Below are 16,392 nucleotides of genomic sequence, written 5' to 3' on the forward strand. Positions count from 1 at the left end.
TGTTCTTTTTGGTAACTTTATTTATTTTTACTAGTTTATTTATATTTATATTTATTTAGAACTCTAGTATTGTTATTTACTATTTTATTTATTTGTTATTATATTTTCTTCATTATTTATTATTTATTTACTATTATTATCTTTTTTATTGTTTATCATTTATTTTCTTATATTTTAATATTATATTTTATTATTTATTATTTATTATTTTTATTATTATTAGGGGACATTACATACTCCCCCTCTTTAAGGAACTTCGTCACGAAGTTAAGTTGAATTATTTTACATTTTATTTAGTTAGTTATTTATTACTTCATGTTTGCTTTACACCCTCTGTTAAACTAGTATAACCAGCAGGCATCGAAGGTTTTCACAACACCCGGGAAATCTCAAGGAATCTTTGTCCTTTTTCCCACTTTCGGAACCAGGCATAAGCCTCCCCGATCTGTATCCTAGTCCAAGGCTGGCCCTAAGGCTCGTGCCTAACTCAGACCTCATCTGCCCCAAGGCAGGCATCCGGTACGGTACTCAATGACTCTGGGCATCTTGCAAGGCTAGCCCACTCCCTGCACAACTCTAAGGCGTACAGCCCCAGGCATCGAAGTCCTTACACCCCCACCAGACTTCAGCATCCCAATCCAATACTAGGCACCTAGCCTACAATATCAGGCACTTGACCTCCTCAAGATGGTCCGATAGCCCCTCAAGAGCTATCCATCAAGAGATATACAAGACAAAGGAACCACTGGCATATGTAGTGTTGATTGAGTTTGTCCCCAACCCATATGGTGTTACCTATTCTCCCTCGCAAGTATGGGCTCCCACGAGATCATCAAATAAACCGACCCTCTCAGCCCATTTTTGGATTTCCTGTCAATCACCACATCTTAACATGCAGCCATGCATTAGTTTTAAAATCATGCAACCTCTTGCATGTCATCATGATAGCATAATACCATTGTTAATCACCACATTTTGAATAGTAAAGAAACACATACTCTTGTATGTCATAAAATCTACATGCAATTACCACATGATTCACATCATGAAATACCATCATAAGTTATAACATCAACATCTTTATATCAAATATATGTCATGACATCACATAATAAATGGAACCACATATCATAACAACATAATATGTGAATCATACATATCAAATATAGAACAAGAATACACCATAAACATTCATGTCATGATTATTAGAAAAATAATCAACTTCATTTGTTTGTATAAAAATGAATAACAATTATGAAATAATATTTTTCAACAGTCATCAAGTATCTAGGCTATCTCATCCATAACATGTGTGTCATGTTTTCATCAAGATACCACTCACTTTTCAATAATCACTTCCTCTTCTTTAAATAAGAAAGTTCAAAATTTACCGGATAGGCATAACCACGTTATCAATGTGCTATAGTTTTGATACAATCTCTTTACTTGCAAGTTTCACCATCTCAATAAATAAAAAAAATTGTTTATTAATGAAACACACACTCCATTGATATATCAATATTATCATTGGATTTTTTACTTCTCTTCATAAACACTCATATGATTTCCAACCCTTTTCTTAAACATTAATTATAAACATATCCTATCGGTGCTTTACTTGCAATGTTAGGGTAATAATAAAATATTTTGTAATGAGTTTATATCTTTTTCCAACAATTAAACCATCATTATCCTTGAATTATTTCCCCAATTTATCACTTGTCATTTCTTACAAATTACAACTATTCACAACTTCCAATCCTGACACTTTTAAATTCTATAGGTTATCACCATGACCCTTACCAATCTTGTTGTTCAATTCTCTCATCAATATCCTTAAGAGAATTTTATTCTTGATAGAATCACCCCTTCACTTCCCCATAGATATATTTTTGTTTTCTCCATTAGTCTCAATTTCCTAATATTCCATGTCTAGTAGCTTCAAAGATGGAAATATTATCAAATTGGCCTTGATTTTTCACATTGAGTCATCATGGTTTCTTTTCCTCCTCTCCTAAATGCATGAAATTGTTACACTTGAAATGTTGCTACTATTCCTCCAATAACATAACTTATCTTCCTTCAATTGCTCAATTTTATCATGGATTCTCTTCTTTAGTGTAATGTTATCATACCCTTTAGGGCCATTGAAATGATCTTCTTTATTATTCAACTTCATTAGTTGATCGTCAATGTTTCCTTCCTTTCTTGAGATAGTTGTCTATTTATATATCTTTTTCCATCATGTTATTCTAATAATAGGTTTGTTGTTCTCCCAAGGTTAGTTTCTTGCTATCTTAGATTTATACTCATTACTTCCATGAAATTGCACCACTATTTCGTCACATCTTCACCAAACAACCATTGTCTCTTTAATTCCTATCAAGCTTTTAGTTTTACATTATCAAGCACATAAGATGCATATTGATTTCTTTATGGACTCATCAATACATGTTTACTAACATAATTTCATTATCACCTTTATGAAAATCGTCCTACTATAGGGAGCATATAAAAGGGTGCCATCCTCCCATTTTAGACTAATTCTAAGTTTTTCCTTCTCCTTAACATATGAGATTTCTCACTTGTTATAATTTATGAACTATAAAAAAAAAATATATATCAAAATAATTGATTGCCCCTTTTGATCAATCAATGGAAACATAGATGCAATTGTAGCTATCAACATACACAAAATTGGACAAGAAAAATAATCTTCACCAAGTCTACGATTCACATTAATTTCAAAGACCACCTAATAGCTAGTTAAAAACGTGACAAAAAAACATTTCAATAAAATAAAACTAAAACATGGCCAATATTTCAAAATAATTACTATATATAAATTATATTTTTCAAAATTACAATTAAATCACCAAGAGTAAAGACTAAAAAGTAGATAGACAATGAAGTTACAAATATTATTTCATTTTCCATCCTTTTCCATATTCATATCTAATTTTTTTGTTTTTAGATATTAAAATATCCCTTTATAAATTTATTAATGACTTTCATTACTTTAATAGATTAATCAATTTACATATAAATATTTGAAAAAATAAAAATAAAACTCATTTTCAAACCCACAAAACACTTTTGTATGTCTTTTTTTTTCTTCTTCTAAACATCCTCAAATTTGCAAACTTTGGTTTTTAAAACTTAAAAAAAAAAACCTAAGTTCAACATACATAAAAGGCATTTTTACAAAGACCTAAGTTCAACATACATAAAAGGCATTTTTACCAAAGACAATAGCATTGGGTCTCAAAATCAACATTACATAAAATTATAAATTAATGGTAAAAAAATCTTTATCAATTTTTTTTCAATTATTTTAATTATAATTTAAGTGGTGGGAAAAATATAAAAATTATAATTCCATTATTTTAGAAAAGGCAATAAATACAATCACCTTCGTAATTTTATTATCGCAATATACAAGAGTATAAAGATTTTATCCAACTTAACTACTAGCATATTGTAATTAAATTCGAATGATTGCGATGACTAAGTGATGCTATGTAAGTCTTGAGAATCTTGGTTATTAAAGTTAACACTATAATCTGTTTTCTACCACTATATTCTACATAGCATTTGATCGAGGAGGATCATAAAAAAATTAACGATACACTAGGTGTGCCTTTAATCTTCAGTATCACTCATTTTTATAATGACAATTTAATAAAAGTTAATGTACAGATAAACATGCACTACTACATTTATCTTCTATCAACACTCTTAAACACTTTTTAAATCAATTTTACTCTACCTTTATTCATATTACAAATAATTTTAAACCCATATATAATAAATATTCACATTAAAATATTATATATATTCCCATTAAAACCCAAAAAGATCAGATACGTTAACATGTACATGTGTTTAAATTTATATAGCTAAAATCATGTGCATATCACATTAATGAATATTAACTCTATAATACTCTTACAACTTTATTTTTTTATCATTAAATTAAAAATATTTTATTTATAAAATAGCTAAAAAAAAAACACCTTTCCATTTTAACCTACGTTGACTTTTTATATTTTATAAATCTACGGTCGCCATTGAGCCTGAAAAGAATATGCATAGTCGGAGTATTGCATCTACTGCTATGAGCTCTCTTCTTGCGCGTTACGAATGGGGAGGACCTGCCACTAGTAACAAGTGGCAACGTGGCCGTTGAAGTAATTGAAACTAATTTAATTCACGACGTTACAACGCATTGTGAATTATCCATTTCAGGGGTCATTTCACTTCCGAAGCAACAATAGCATGGAAGCCTTTACTTATGTTCCACTCTCACTAATCCAAAAAAATAGAAACAAATTCAACAACCCTCGCACACTCTTCTAGGTCTTAATGTTTAATGGATAGTAAAATTTCACTTATCACATTAAATAAACCAGTTTAATGCGCTCCTACTAAATAGGACCTTTGATAATGCACATAAGTTCTTTATATTTATTTTCTACCTTCTTAAAAAATCATATATATTTTTGAAGCAATTCATATTAGTGGAGGTATAAGATTATAATAATTAATTTTTTTTTTATGTTTTCATTATCGTTAACAAGTATGAGCACAACAATTTAGGTTTGGATGGTTTCATGATAAAAATTAAAAAACTAAAAAAAACTTTTGAAAATGAGATGTCATGTGAATTTAACTTTCCTTTAGTCTTTGTTTTTCGACTTGCCCTTAGCCCTTACCTTTTTGTGGGGATGTGCGAGGTTGCATCACAACTGTTCTTCCCTTCGTCGACTATTTGAACAGCTTCCTTTCAGCTCATGCATTCTCCATGATGGGATTGCAAGGGATTTCTACTTTCGTAAAAAAAAATACCACTATAATTTATTAAATCTAATTTTATTTAATTCATAAGGAAGGTATCCAAAATCATGATTAATGTACTTATTTATTACATATATTTTGAAACGTGATTTACTCCATCTTCATCTGCTTTTATCTACTTTTAATATTGTATTTAAAAATCTCAAAAAAATACAACGTTTCCCTATATTAATAAAACAAAAAAACTCAATAAGTATCACTCAATAACTACTATTACAGTGAATGTTTCAACATTATTTATAGTAAATAATTATAAATAATAATAAAATATTATAATTCTATTATCATTCCAAGTTGTTTGGAAAACTATTGTAACACGTAATTATAAATCACAATAAAAAGGTTTTTTAATTTTTTTATTATTAAATAAGCCATTTTTTTATATATTTAATTTATTGGAAACATATCATCGATAGTCATTATATTTATTATTGATCAAAAATATAAAAATTCAAAGGTCCAACAGAGTTGAAACCTTGCTTTGATACCATATGTAACAACTCTGAAATTAAAACATGCAACTAATTAGATTAATCATGCAATTTATAATCAATATGCAATTTATCAACTATTTAACATCGAATTTAGGAAATATGAACAGAGACAACTTATGTGTGGCGATGATATTCCTTACTTGTGATTTCGAAGTTCAACGCTATTTGAATCCTGCTAACCGCAACAAAGTTTTGGGGACGACTCTCCACCCAATTGTAAGCTCAATTGCACAAAATCTTGTTACAACTGGCCACCCCCGAGCCCTCAATCAACGCACTACTGCCAGGGAATCCTTTGTCTCACAACACTTTTCTCCCAAGAGAATGGATGATGGAATCATGGAATGATCTCTCATCTTCATCATCATCTATTAAATAGAGCAAACATTGGAAAGGGAACCGCATGCACACACACTCCATGTGTCAACATGCAACCTTTATTTCTTTATTTTAAGTTTAACTTAATTTAATAATTCTCTTAATATAATTCTTTCTTATTTTATTCCTTTTTACTTTTTGATAACTTTACTTATTTTTACTATTTTTATAGTTCTCTTAATTTAACTCTTTCTTATTTTATTTTATTTTTTGTTAACTTTATTTATTTTTACTATTTTTATAGTTTATTTTTATTTTTATTTATTTACAACTCTAGTATTGTTATTTACTATTTTATTTATTTATTATTATATTTTCTTCATTATTTATTATTTATTATTATTATCTTTTCTTTATTGTTTATCATTTATTTTCTTATATTTTAATATTACATTATATTATTTACTATTTATTATTTTTATTATTATTAGGAGACATTACATGTTGCACCTTCCAATCTAAGAGAAGCAAGCTGAATTTTGGTTTCATCATCTTTGATTTTTTGTATCCTGCAATACACTTCAATCTGGAGAACCCAATGATCCAATCTCTCTGCATTTACCTCTCCATTGTACATAGGAAATTCAAACTTTATATCAAGCTTAAGGAAAGGAGTTTTACCAAGTCCCTTTGGAGAATTTGTTGGTGTTTGTGAAAGGGTAGAAGAAGTACAAGATGAGGATGAAGATGAAGATGAGGATGATGGAGGTGAAGGTGGCGGTTTGTCACCATTCCCTCCATTTCATTTTGGAGGCTTGTCTCCTTTTCTTCCATCTCCTTTTGGAGGTTTTGAGCTCTCTCCATACAACCTTGCATTTCTCTCTTCATAAAGAACCTTTACCATTTTAGACATCTCAAATTACTTTTCTGAAAGTTCTTTAATCTTCAAACATCGCTTCAGGACCTTCTTCATGTGCCATGACTATTGAAGCTTGAGTTGTGTTTGTTTTCTTTAAAAAAATTGAGATCTTGGCTCCATAAGTTCTCCTTCTCCTCTTTTAAGCTTAAACATTGTAAGCATCAGAAAAACACTTGCAAACAAAATCAAACCTTCCCAATAACCTGATGCTCTGATACCAAAATGATATGTAATTGAAAACTGAAGGTGATATACAAATTGCAAGTGAAATTTTATATGTGTTTTGGGTAATGGATCAAGTTACTAAACACATTAACAAATGATTTTTAAATAATTTTAACAACCAAACAGATACCAATAACTATATCTAAAACACATAACACAAAACATGATAAAGGAGTCACCCCTCTCCAGGGATACATCTTCTGGTCCAGCTTCCAATGCAGGGCCTCTTTCATTAAGTGCTCAAAAGTGTGTTTACATGGCTTTATAATACTCAAAAAGTAGAATTGTTGTCTCCAATGGATCCAGAACTGTCAAAAACCACCATTCGGGGTCTTTTTGAACCTCATTTGGCAAAAAATTGAGAAAGTTATGTATGTTACAAGTTTTTTCCCAAAGTCTATGGCTAGTCATCCTATAATTCGACCCAAATCTCTCTTGAGTGCCCCAAACCCAAAACCGACACACAAATCTGGCCTAATTCTGCCTAAAGGGAAAAATTGTAGGATAGTTAAACTACCCTCTAACGTCCAATTCTGAAAAATTAGGGTCACATGGGGGCCAGGGCCCAGGGGTCGGGGCTAACTGCCCAGCGCCACCAGTCAGGCCCCCAACACATAACCCTTAGTCATTTCGTGCCTATAAAACTTCGACTTGGTACCTAAAATTCAGTGTTTTAACTCCATGCACCCAAATTTTAAAACTAGCCCCCACCTGTGGTTGCATGAGCCGCATGTGGCCTGGGGCTACTCCCTCAGGGGTTGGCCCCCCTCTACTCTTTGCCTGTGGTCATGCCATGGTAATGTGACTCGGGGCTGGCCCCCTTTAACTCCTCTACACTCCTTGTACCATTAAGGGTCATGTGACCTAGGGGATGGCTCTTTGGGACTAGCCCCCTTTAACTCCTTCGTGCTCCTGGTTCCATTGAGGGTCATGTGACCTGAGGGCTAGCCCCTATACCATTTTCTGCTATCGGTTCTATGTGATGGGTCTGGTGTTGTCTTATGGTGTGGTGGTTGTGACCATGGGGTTGGGGATAAGCCCTGAACCTTGGTGCCAACCCTTGGTTCTTATGGGCATGGTGACCTAGGTTGGGGCTTAGCATCAGCCCAACCCCAAATGTTCATTGCAATAAATTTTAAATAGTGTATGTGAACCATAGGGGTTAAGAAACACCCGTAGCGGAATGGTAAGATCCTACACTGCCTGATGACAAGTCTTGTGTTCAATCCCTGCCAGGCCCATTCCAGCCCAAACAAAATTTTACACCAGTCTGAGGAGGCCATGTGGCAGCCAACCATTGGCCCACATGGCCCTCCACCATTGGTCCAAATAAAAAACACCAACAGCCAATCGAAAACCATGAAATTTTGACCAATCAACGAAGAACACTTGCCGAGCAACAATTGGCCTGAAATGCACAGTTAGCCTATCAAGTCACATGTCTAGTCAGCGTACGAATTGTTGATTGGGCGTACCTACAACCCAACTTTTAAAATTTTGATTGTTTGGAAAAATGTTCAGAAAATGATATTGGGAGAATACGATATCGGTTTTGAGTGAAACGATTTGCATTTGATTCAGATCGTCAAGATCTATTCAGTCGTTCATGTTTCGAGCTTTGTCTTGCACTTTTAATTTTGAGCACTAAATTGATCCCCTTGATCATTTCATGTGCTTGATGAACAATGTGTTTCGTCCTTATCTGGACAAGTTTGTGATATTAAGAATGAGGAAGAACATGTAGAGAACTTGGCAGCAGTATTGAGATTGTTGAGAGAGCATCAGTTGTATGCTAAGCTCAGCAACTGTAGTTTCTTTTGGTCCAAGATTCATTACTTAGGACCTGTTTTTTGCAAGGATGGGGTAGCAGTGGATCTAGAAAATATTAAAGCTATCATGAAGTGACCAACTCCTAGGAATGTGGATGAGATCAGATCATTCATGGACTAGCAGGTTATTACAGGAGGTTCATCGAGAACTTCTCACTGATTACCTATCCTATTACATCTTTGTAAAGGAAAGGAAATAAGTTTGAATGGACTGAGGAGTGTGCAACTAGTTTTGAGCAGTTGAAGCATTTCCTTACAAAGGCTCTAGTATTAAAGATTGCAGATCCAGATAAAGAGTTTGTGGTATGTACATATTCTTGTGAGAGAGGAATTGGTGGAGTCTTGATTCAGGAAGGACAGGCGGTATGCTATGAGTCTAGGAAGTTGAATGAGCATGAGCAGAACTATGTGACTCATGATCTTAAGTTGACAACTATCATTCATGCCTTGAAGATGTGGAGGCATTATCTTCTTGGCAGGAGGTTTACTCTAATGAGTGACCATAGTGGATTGAGGTACTTGTTTGACTAACTTAATATGAATGCCAGGAAAGCTAGATGGTTGGCTACTCTTAGTGAGTTTGATTTTGAGATCAGATACATTAAGGGAAAGGAGAACAAGGTTGAAGATGCTCTTAGTAGAAGAGTGCAAGTAGATCATATTTCAGTTGTAAGCTCTTATGGGACAGATTTACAAGAGTTGATCTTGTAGGCAGCGCAGCATGATGACAAGTACCAACAGTTGAACCAAAGATTGCAGGAGCAAGGTGAAGGTGATAGGGATGAGGAATATCACCTCACAGTAGATGGCTTGGTCAGATTCAAGAATAGGATTTATGTGTCGGATAAGAATGATATCAAAAATCTTATCTTGAGGGAGTTTCATGTCAAGTCGTACTCAGGTCAACCGGGATATCAGAAGACATTGACAGTTGTTAAGAAGTTATATAATTGGCCAAACTTGAAGAAAGAGGTGGTTGACTTTGTTGCTAGATGTATGGACTATCCACAAGCAAAAGTAAAGTGTAAGCGTCCAACTGGTTTATTTCAGCCTATTCCAATTCTAGAGTGGAAATGGAAGGTCATTTCCATGGAATTGATTACAGGTTTGTCGACGACATCGAAGCAGCAGGATTCCATCATGGTTGTGGTTGATAGGTTAAGTAAATTAGCTCACTTCATTACAGGAAAATATACTAATTCAATTAGTGAGGTAGCTCAGGTCTTCATTAGGGAGATAGTAAGGTTGCATGGTGTTCCCAAGAAGATCACATCAGATAGAGATGCCAAGTTCACTTCCAGGTTTTTGAAGGAGTTGTCTGCAGACTTGGGGACATAGTTAACTTTCAGTACAATTTATCATCCGCAAACAGATGGACAAACAGAGATGGTTAACATGATTCTTGAGGACATGTTGAGGATGTATGCCATGCATTAGTAGAATCAATGGGAAGAGTATCTTCCACTAGTGGATTTTTCATATAATAATAGGTATCAATAGTCCTTGAGGATGAGTCCATTTGAGGCTCTTTATGGGCAGAGTTGTAATACTCCTATCAGCTGGAGTGATCTAATGAACATAGTGTTGATTGGACCATACATGTTGGCTGAGATGGAACATGAAATTCGCATTATTAAGAGGAATTTAAAGGCAACACGGGACATGTAGAATATTTATGTGAATCAACATTGAGCATTCAAGGAGTTTCAGGTTGGGGAGCATGTGTACTTGCTAATCAAGCCCAAGAGAATCTCTTTGAGGATTGTATCATGTGCCAAGCTAGCACCTTGGTATTGCGATCCTTTCGAGATCCTTGAGAGGATTGGACCACTGGCCTACCGACTTGCACTATTGCCAATACTGAAATTCCATGATTTTTTCCGTGTTTCATTGCTTAAGAGATATGTGCAAGATATTGATCATGTCATTGATTGGTCTATATTGCAGGTGGAACTAGGATGTCATTGTAAATACTGCATCAAGCTATGTATAAAGCTCCATAGGATATATGTTTTGTTTTCAGTGGTTTTCTGGTCATAGGTGTTTTAGAACATCGAAGACAATGTTCCCCTAGGGAGTAGGGGTTTTTAATAGCCTCAGGTTAAAGTTCATGCAATAAAGGATAATCGAGGCAAAATAAGACCAAGGTCACAAGACACATATTCCAAGCTAAATGTTGCGCAAGCACTATAGTGGGCATCACTTGTGATTTATTATAGCTATGGAAATTGGAAAAGGCATTGACAAAGGCAAAGAGGCAATAATTGGAATTTAATTATGAGAAATAGAGGAAAATAGGATAAAAAGAAGGTGAAGAGAAGCCTATTTGCATGCTAAGGAAATTAGAGGAAAAATGAAGGAAAAAAAAGGATACATCAATAATAAAAAGGCATTTGAAGATCAATACACAGCTTTTATCAGTTTAGTTTGGCTCTCTCCTTTCATTCTCTCTCTCATACACTCTTGCACACTTAGAGTAGTCTTAGAGAATTTTGGCATCCACTTGGAATTGGAGAAAGGAAAGCAAAGGAAAGCAAGAATAAGGTTGGATCAACAACTTCAACAAGAGGATTTTGTAGGTAATAGGTTGCATGTGTGATTTCCTAGCTGAGGTGTGAATGCATGGTACATGCATTTGTATGTTTGGTTCATTTGTTGTCATTGGCATGGTTTTTCCTAGTTTGACAATAGTTTTAACCTTGCCTTTCCATTTCCTAGATAGACATGGTGTGATGGGATTCATTCTTAGTTGTACTTTGGATTGTCATAAGGTTTTGGAATTGGGTGAGGTGGTATCAGAAAATTTCCCAAGGTTTAGGGGTGGAGATGGTTTTCTCTGGGAAGCCCTCAATAGGTGGGTGGAGAAAACAAAATTCCTTAAGGTATGGTGAAGAAATTTTGGGGCATCCAAGCTCGGTTTGGTTTTGTGATCTCGAGACCAATTTAGGTGAGATCACGATAGCTTGAGGGTGGAGGTGGTTTAACCTCTCGTATCCCTTATTGATTATGTCTTTGTTTATCCCATGAGATCCCACATTCATGCTTGGAATATGGCACAAGGGGTGATTGGCTGAAAGAAATATTTGGTTCGGCCTAGTCTATGGTCAAGTGGTACATGGAAGTCCCTGACTTGGTTGACTTTTTCATATGTTAATAAGATCTATTTTCCTATTGTTATCTATAAGCACTTGTACTTGTTATTATGTTGATTTGTCATGGTTGATATTATGGTTATATGTTGGTTATAAGCATGGTTCCATGATGTGCTCTAGCTATGGCTCTTTTTCATGTTTTGATAACTATTTGAATGGTTGATGAATGCATGGTCTAACAAGTGTTGTTGCAACTACTTGAGAGGGCATTAGACCTTCTTGGTGATTCTCAGATGAAGTTCATAGATTTGTAATTAGATATGCATTCATGACCCGTAGCTCATATGTTTACTATATGTTTGAAAAAAATTCTAACGTGTACTAGGCATTCTAGGGAAAGTTCTTGTTTCAAGTTTGTATGTTTGGAATTGTCGTCATGTTAATTATGATTGTGGAAAGTCACAAGCAGTTTTGGGTAGTGGTCTGGAGGCTAGCTTGGAAAGGTGGTTCAGATCTCAGGATCGCTAGCAATGAATTGGAGGATTTAGGTCATAACCGCAAGGAATCAGGCTTATGTATATGGTTGGGGCCTCATAACCACACTCTTACCTTGATGTGTGTGTGGTTGGGGTGTTAGGTCGGTGAAAAAGGGTTCCACATCAAGGATTGACCACGTGGGGTGGTTTGCAACCTCCTGAGTGGTATGTGGTCTCTGAGGGATGTTAGTTTGTGGTTAGATTGTAAGCCCCACTTCCATAACTGGAACTTGGAGGTCGGGTCATGTCATAGTAGCACTCAGCCTCACATTTACCCTAGGAGCTTGTAATGGTGGGTAAATGCTAGGAGGGGTGGTTACAAGGTCGATGTGAGTTCTTCTTCTACTGTGTCCCCAAGGGTGACCAAGGCGGATCATTATGACAGAAAAACCACCAACAAGATTTAGAGAACAACTCTGATATGGGCTTGGAATTGAAGGGTAACCTTGGCTATTGAAAGGTGAATAAGCAGTGGTTAATATGGCTAGAGGGAATAACACTAAAACATGGATGGAAGAAATGGTAATATCTTGGGAGTTCTCTTGAGGAAAGACACCAGAAAGTATTGAAGAATAGCTAAGATAGCAACCAGGAATTGAAGGGTAGCCCCAGTGTTATAGGCCATTTTGTCACATCTGGTCAATAAGCCTTCAACTGGATCAATCAACATCCTTTGACCTCCTTCTCATCATGCTTGCACAAAGCCCTAACCATGACTCATTCTAATCCCTAAGTTTCTGCCTGAAAGCACCTTGTTTTAGTCATTTTAAGGACCAACGCTCCCTGGCCTCCTACTAGACAACGTTGACTACCAAGTTAATGATGCAGATCTTGGGGGGAGGCCCCCAAGATCTAAAAGATTGAAATGGATCTTGTGGGGGAGGCCCCCAAGATCTGAAGAATTGCAATGCTAGAAAGAAAATGTCAGAACACACAGTAAATAAAACACAAACAAAATTTTTATTAAAACTGATAATAACTATAAATGCTACATTATGGCGGACAATCTGTCCTTTTACAAAATGTGATTTGTTACTTATAGTCTTTTTCAGTTACTATACCACGGATCAATTCCATGGGTGAATGAATACCATGGGTGGATGTCACAATACCACGGGTTAATTCCATGGGTGAATGAATACCATGGGTGGATGTCACAATACCATGGGTAAATTCCATGGGTGGATGAATAACATGGGTGGATGAATACCATGGGTTGATGCCATTTTCTATTCAGATCATTCCTCCCTCCTTAAGAAGCAATGGTCCCCATTGCGTGAAGTTCCCTCCTGCAAAGCCTTTGTTGAATACGAAGATCCATTGAAGAGGAGGGTTTTATGTGGTTAACCCATAACCATGATGAACGAAGATCTGAGGATAGAGATACCCTGCAATGCTTGTGACCAATTATGATACTGATAGTGTGCAGCCTAGCAAATGGACTTCGATGAAGTGTGGGTTTGTGGATGACCCATAACCATGATGAACGAAGATCCGAGGATAGAGATACCCTGTAATGCTTGTGACCAACTGTGATACTGACAGTGTGTGGCCTAGCAAATGGACTTCGATGAAGTGTGGGTTTGTGGATGACCCGTAACCATTACAAACAAACGCAAAAGGAATGCCTTACTGGAGCCTATCGGAAACTCAGACCACTCTGATATGGTACTTACACTATTACCAAGGAAGTGGGAGAGAATGCATTTGAGCTCAGCATTCCCCCATTCCTTGGCCTACACCCAATGTTCAATGTGGACCGCCTTCGACCATACTTCCCACCATTGTTAGACACATCAGACATTGCAGAACAACTCACACCTACAGAGTTAAATCCAGATTGCATGGAACAAACCACAACTGATCAGATCATGGACATGCATATCAAGAACACCTGACAGCAAAGGATCCAACTATATCGAGTTGTCAAAGCAGGCCAACTCCTTCACCAGGGCAAGTGGCTCACCAGGGACAAAGTTCAGCAGAAGTTTCCTCATCTCATGGAGGAACTCAATGCAATGAGGACCATTACTTCCTAAGGGGGGAGGAATGATCTAGGTGGATATTGGTGGCCACCTTCCTATTCCACTTGTAACCCAACATTATCTCTTGCATTTTTTCAGTTTCCTTAATTGTAGCACAATTTACTATTTTTGGCAGTTTTTCGGGTCTTGAACTTCCAGAGCCGTTTTGACACCCTAAACGGCGTTTGTAGGGAAAACAAAGAGACTGGAAACATCCCAAACCATCTTTCTAGCTTGATTTTGGCCTTCTCTTTGAGATCTTCGAAACAAGGTATTATGATAGCCAAACGGAGATCGTATGCCAAAGTTACGACCCCAAGAAGTTGATGTACCAATTTACCCAAACGGGGCCCACAGTTTTGGCACTTCATCTCCTAGGGTTAGGTTTTTGGAAGTTTAGTGTTTTCCATTGTTTCTCAATAATAAATAGGCCTTTGAGCCTCATTGTAACACAGTTCGAAGGCATGTAGCCGCCACATCTCTTCTCAGAGATAAGATACCATCGCCTGAGCTAGTCTTATTTCCATTCTGTTTGTAAGCATATTTTAGTATTTGATATTGATTAAATGAAGTGTTATTTCTACTGCATCTTTGTATTTATGGTTATATATGTAATTTGTTGTGTTCTTGTTTAAATCCAGATCATTGCTCTACTATGGATTGTGTTGATCACCTACAGGTTGCTCCACTATGCACCTGCGTTGGTTCTAGAAATTCGAGAAAAAGAGAGAGAATCTCGAAGCATCTTCTTCCAGAAGATTCTAGGATCTATTGTAACCATTTACCTCACATAAAAGTCTTGAATCCTATCATATCCTACCTTATAATTTTCATCCATTATCCCTTGAGCTCATCCTCCCATCAAGAGTGGATATTAAGCCCTAATTGGTAAAAGGATAAGAATTCATGAACTACCTCCTTCACCTATATATTTATTGCCATCCATAGGCAAGGGGTTGGCTTTTGGAGAGTGATTATACCCTTATGTTGCTGATGTGAGAGATATATTTCCATGCATTAGGGTGATTATAGGTGCACTTTGTGACAAGGAAAGAACAAGTCAACTTCGAAGAGCTCTATTACATGATCAACATCTATTTTTGGTTGTAATTCACTCCATTTCTATTAATGTAAAGAGTTCTTTGTTTTTTTATATATGATGTTATGGTTTCATATATTTCAATACAATGTTGATCTATTGAATAAAGTGATTAGATGATGCTACATAGATTATGTGGATCGTTGGCTTGTGTTATCTAACTGTATAGGTTCTAATAATAGCGATCAAAGCTAGGATTGGAGCATTCAAGCCAAGGAAGGAGCAAAGCATATGACAGATTCTAGATAACCTTCATCTCGTTATCCATTTACTTTAAGGAAAACATTAGTGCCTTTATCTTTCTGTTGTTTTAAGTTAGTCCACCGAGCCTAGGGAAGATATTATGTATTCCACATAACAAATTGGTGACCATACTAGGGAATGGTGTATTCCCTTGGTGGTTTCTTTGTCCATTGTGTTTGTCTGACCACTTTTCCAGACCTTTATTGCCTTATCCAGTTAATAACAAACCTAGGAAGACTTTTCATTAAGTCTCAATTGTAATCCTTATGCCAAAACTTTGCATCCCTAGACCAACACACCCTCTAGTCCTCTGACAGAGCATTACACCCCAACTGAGCCTTCTTTGTGCTTGCGGTGCATAGAAATGGTGCCTACTTTGCACCTATGTTGGCTCCTGTTCATGCACAAGTTTGCCTTTGCCTTGATTTTCCCTCTAATCCAGCCTTGATTCCAGCTACTCTTCCTTGAGTTTTTGAGTGTCTTGTGGTGCATCTGAAGCTTCCATTTGGTTTGCTTTTTTTTTATACCTTTGCTAAGGATTTGTTTGAAGATTTTCCTTTTTTCTTATCATTAGGTTGTTTGCAAACTGATTTTGTTTGATCATTGAGTGCTTAGATGAATTGGTGTTCTAGTCATCGTTTTGAAAATCCTTTTTGAAGCAGTGATTAGACTTTGCATCTTAGTTTTCTTCATTTTTGAAAATTAAGTGACTTGAAAAGAAAAATCTTTGCATTTGCATTTAGGGTTTTATGTTTG

This window comes from Pinus tabuliformis, chromosome 8, assembly GCF_031772625.1.
Source record: "Pinus tabuliformis cultivar Carrire ecotype Pingquan chromosome 8, CPIR1, whole genome shotgun sequence".
NCBI lineage: Eukaryota > Viridiplantae > Streptophyta > Pinopsida > Pinales > Pinaceae > Pinus > Pinus tabuliformis.